Genomic DNA, 5493 nt, shown 5'->3' on the forward strand with positions numbered 1-5493 from the left:
TAAGAGCCACTGTTGAGCTTGTATTTGATGTTTCTCCATTCCTTTCCCGTTGCCTGATTCTTCACTATTTTGCTTCTTGTTTATTCCTTCAGGAGTGGATAAGTAGGACAGGGGAAACAGCAGATAAATTTTAGTATACTACCTCTGGTATTCTTTAATAATAAAAGTTCCAGTGATGAGAGTATTTCAAAGCGTTAGCTAAGCTTTGGGTAGGAATATGGATGTGAATTCCAAGATGTTTGGTAAAAAGCAAAAACCCAAGGTGAGACTAGTGTGCATGTATGTTACTTTTGTTAAACACATGAAAAAGAATATTTGTATTTCTCTATAAATGCTTTGGGAAAGATACACAAGTAACTGGTAACATTAGTTGCTCATGAAGAGGAACTGAGTGAATGGACAGGGTTAAAAGAAGAGCTTTCACTGGATGCTCTTGTTATTTCTTGAATTCTGTACCATGTATTTGAATGATCTACTTTTTAAAAACAAATAAGCTTTTTTAAAAGAGTACTGGCTAAAAGGAGATTTAGGAATCTCAATCCTGTCTTCTAGGAGGCTTCATGGTATACTAGAAAAAGCATTGTTTTAGGAGTTCACACACACACAAAATAAAAGATCTGGTTCCCAAACCTGGTCTGCTTCTTCCTAGTTTTGTGGCCTTGGCCAAGTTCCTTAAATTAGCTGAATCTCACTTTGTGCATTAATAAAATCAGTATAACAAAAGCTACTTTGTGAGGATCAAACATTATATAAAACTGCCATGTGCTTACTCAATGATAGCTATTATTCTATGGATTTCAATTATTCCCACTATTCATTTCCACTAGTTATGTGTTGGATGTTGATTAAAGGGAACCTGAGATATGAATGAGGTCTAGGAGGATCTTAGTTTACAGATACCACCTACCTACCTTTGGGAGAAAATCAATCATTCTTTAAAAATTTTTAAAATCATTCTTTTAAAATTGTACTCAGGTACTTTTGGGGTCTTTAGGTGCAAAAGCCCAAAGGCTTCTTAAGCTTCATAAGGACTATTCCTTAATGTTCAAACTACAGCACAATTGCACTTATCTCACACGCTAGCAAAGTAATGCTCAAAATTCTCCAAGTCAGGCTTCAACAGTACATGAACCATGAAATTCCAAATGTTCAAGCTGGATTTAGAAAAGGCAGAGGAACCAGAGATCAAATTTCCAACATCTGTTGGATCATCGAAAAAGCAAGAGAGTTCCAGAAAGACATCTACTTCTGCTTTATTGACTATGCCAAAGACTTTGACTATGTGGATCACAATAAACTGTGGAAAATTCTGAAAGAGATGGGAATACCAGACCACCTGACCTGCCTCCTGAGAAATCTGTATGGAGGTCAAGAAGCAACAGTTAGAACCGAACATGGAACAATAGACTGGTTCCAAATCATGAAAGGAGTACATCAAGGCTGTATATTGTCACCCAGCTTATTTCACTTATATGCAGAGCACATCATGCGAAATGCTGGGCTGGAGGAAACACAAGCTAAAATCAAGATTGCCGGGAGAAATATCAATAACCTCAGATATGCAGATGACATCACCCTTATGGCAGAGAAGAACTAAAGAGCCTCTTGATGAAAGTGAAAGAGGAGAGTGAAAACACTGGCTTAAAACTTAACATTCAGAAAACTAAGATCATGGCATCCAGTCCCATCACTTCATGGCAAACAGATGAGGAAACAATGGAAACAGTGGCAGACTTTATTTTTGGAGGACTTCAAAATCACTGCAGATGGTGACTCCAGCCATGAAATTAAAAGACGCTTGCTCCTTGGAAGAACACCTATGATTGGCCTAAACAGCATATTAAAAAGCAGAGACATTACTTTGCCAACAAAGTTCTGTCTAGTCAAGGCTATGGTTTTTCCAGTAGTCATGTATGGATGTGAGAGTTGGACTATAAGGGAAGCTGAGCGCAGAAGAATTGATGCTTTTGAACTGTGGTGTTGGAGAAGACTCTTGAGAGTCCCTTGGACTGCAAGGAGATCCAACCAGGCAATCCTAAAGGAAATCAGTCCTGAATATTCATTGGAAGGACTGAAGCTGAAGCTCCAATACTTTGGCCACCTGATGCAAAGAACTGACTCATTGGAAAAGACCCTGACGCTGGGAAAGATTGTTGGTGATTGACAGGGAAGCCTGGCGTGCTGCAGTCTTTGCTGAGGTTGCAAAGAGTCGGACACGACTGAGCAACAGAATTGAAGGACTATTCCAAGAGATCTAGCAACCTCTGGCATGTAATGATGGCCAGCTCCATAATGCAATTTCATACTAGCTCCCCCTCCTTCCTTGCTTCACTCTTTTTCTTATTCCTTATATTACAAAGGCCTTATTTTGGCCTTTACTATGTTATTACTTTCCTCTCTTACTGTTACTGTCTCCTCACATACATTTTGTTTATTCTGCTGTTTCTTTTCTAATTTCCTAAGTTTTATGCACTGAGCATTCATTTCTAGCCTTTCTTCATTTCTAATAAAAGCATTTAAGACAATAAGTTTCCCTCAATGCTCTGTCTAGCTGTCACTTTTCACTTATAAAATTTCCAGTTGGTTCTGTTTTTCTAGTTTCCATTTCTCGGCTGAGATTCCCCATCTGTTTACTCACATTTTTCAAGGAAAATTCCATCTTTTGCTTTAAACCCTTGAACAATGTATTTGTAAAAGCTGTTTTAAAGTCTATGTCTACGTATTCCAACATCCAGTGTCATATCTGTTTCTATCGGCTATCTTATCTCTTGATTAAGGGTCACATTCCCTTGTTTGTTGAGTTCGTTGTCCAATAATTTCTTCCTGTACGTGGAACAATTTTGGCTGCTACACTGTGAGGAACTGCATGATACTGTTTTTCTTTAAAGCTTGTTGAGTTTTTTGGGGGCACATTGTTGATTACACTGATTTGCCTTGATCCTATTCTTTTTTTATTTTCCTTGCGTTGATCCTATTCTTTTTTTTATTTTCCTTGCCTTGATCTTATTCTTTTCTTTTTCTCTTGCCTTGATCCTATTCTGGTTTTGTCCTTAATTTAAGGCATGGACCTTACTGGAGTTTCAACTGAATGCCCAGGTACTCAATAAGATCCCTCCAGTCTGGATGTATTAGAACTCCACAATCTTTCAGCAATGGTGTTTCTGTTAAGTTCTCAGTCCCCTAATAGTCTCTCCTGGCCAATCTCACAATGGCCTTGACTTACATATGTGCAGTCAAGCACTTAGCCACACTCCTGAAGACAACCTCCTATGAGATTCCCCTCTTTATAGCTCCATCATTTTGGGTGTACTGGCTCACAAATTGCAGTCACCTTAGCAACTCAAATCTGATCTCTGCTTCTTCTACTCAGTTGCTCTGCACTACAGCCCACCTCTTGCACCACACACCAAAAAGTGCTCCTGTTCAGAAAGGGAAGGCAATTGTAAAGGTCACTTCACGTTTCCCTTATGTTTAAGGATCGTTGACCCGTGCTGTTGCCCACTGCTTGAGAGCAGTCATTTTCTGTGCTTTGCCACCTTCATAGTCATTTACGGCACGAAGTAAGCCTAATATCAGTTATTACATCAAGTATAGAAACAGCAATCCCCATCATTTTTTGATATGCAACATTTTTAACATTCAGTTTAAAGACTCTCAAATTCCCACTATTTTCTAAGTGGTTCATGAGTATGTTTCTTAGTCTCCAAACATGAGCTTTTAATATTTTTTCAGTACATATTTCTTATTTAATCCCAATGTGATCAAAGAAAGCAATATGTAGGATACCACTCTTTTGAAATTTGTTCACACTTCCTTTATACCTCAATATATGGTACAAATATTCCATTGAAAGATGTGTATTCTGCAGTTTTAGGGTGGAATGTTCTATGGGTCCACTGAATCAAATATATTCATTGTTTTGTTCAAATTTTCTATATTCTCTTTTTTTTTTTTGTCTGCTTGATCTACCACTGAGAAATTAGTATTAAAATCATTCATTATAATTTGTGGGACTTCTCTATAATTCTCTGTTGTTTCTGCTGATTTGATTCTTATATCTAGTGACTCTCTTTATTTTTAATAATGCTCTTAGCTTTAAAAGCATACTTTTTCTGATAGTGATAGATTTATACTTGCTTTTCTGTTTGCTTGATATATACTTTTTATGCTTTTATTTTCAACCTTCTTATATTCCTATTTTTAGCTGTGTCTTTTGTGAAGATTTATAGACATTCAGTTCAGTCCTGTTTCATTACTGTGAAACAGGTGTCCCCCAGCAACACTTGGCATAGTAGCTTGTGATGAAGCTTCATAATAGCTTTCTCATTTTTTGTTCAGCTTTGGAAAAACTGGTAAAACATAGGGAAGATTAGTAGCTGGAGTGTAGAAGGTGTCTGAGTTTATTAGAATGTCATGGGGAAATAGTTAAAAAAAGAAACTTCAATTTGTGGGAGTGATCTTCAAATGAATCAGATATTATATGAGACATTTCAAGATAAGAGAAAACAAGAAATTAGTTCTCAGTTCAGTCAGTCAGTCGTGTCTGACTCTTTGCAACCCCATGACTGCAGCACGCCAGGCTTCCCTGTCCATCACCAACTCCCAGAACCTACTCAAACTCATGTCCATCACGTCGGTGATGCCATCCAACCATCTCATCCTCTGTCTTCCCCTTCTCCTCCTGCCTTCAATTTTTCCCAGGATCAGGATCTTTTGCAATGTGTCAGTTCTTTACATCAAGTGGCCAAAGTACTGGAGTTTCAGCTTCAGCATCGGTCCTTCCAATGAATATTCAGGACTGATTTCCTTTAGGATGGACTGGTTGGATCTCCTTTAAGTCCAAGGGACTCTCAAGAGACTTCTCCAACACCACAGTTCAAAAGCACCAATTCTTTGGCGCCCAGCTTTCTTTATAGTCCAACTCTCATCCATACATGACTACTGCAAAAACCATAGCTTTGACTAGACAGACCTTTGTCAGTAAAGTAAAGCCTCTGCTTTTTAAAATGCTATCTAGGTTGGTCATAGCTTTTCTTCCAAGGAGCAAGTATCTTTTAATTTCATGGTTGCAGTCACCATCTGCAGTGATTTTGGAGCCCAAGAAAATAAAGTCTGTCACTGTTTCCATTGTTTCCCCATCTATTTGCCATGAAGTGATGGGACTGAATACCATGATCTTAGTTTTCTTAATGTTGAGATTTAAGTCATCTTTTTCCCTCTCCTCTTTCACTTTCATCAAGAGGCTCTTTAGTTCTTCTTCATTTTCTGCCGTAAGGGTGGTGTCATATGCATATCTGAGGTTATTAATATTTCTTCGGCCAATCTTGATTCCAGCTTGTGCTTCTTCCAGCCTGGCATTTCACATGATGTACTCTATATATGTTAAATAAGCGGGGTGACAATATCCAGCCTTGATGTACTCCTTTTCCTATTTGGAACCAGTCTGTTGTTCCATGTCCAGTTCTATTTGTTGCCTCCTGACCTACATACAGG

The sequence above is a fragment of the Ovis aries genome, chromosome 7, assembly GCF_016772045.2.
Source record: "Ovis aries strain OAR_USU_Benz2616 breed Rambouillet chromosome 7, ARS-UI_Ramb_v3.0, whole genome shotgun sequence".
NCBI classification, from domain to species: domain Eukaryota; kingdom Metazoa; phylum Chordata; class Mammalia; order Artiodactyla; family Bovidae; genus Ovis; species Ovis aries.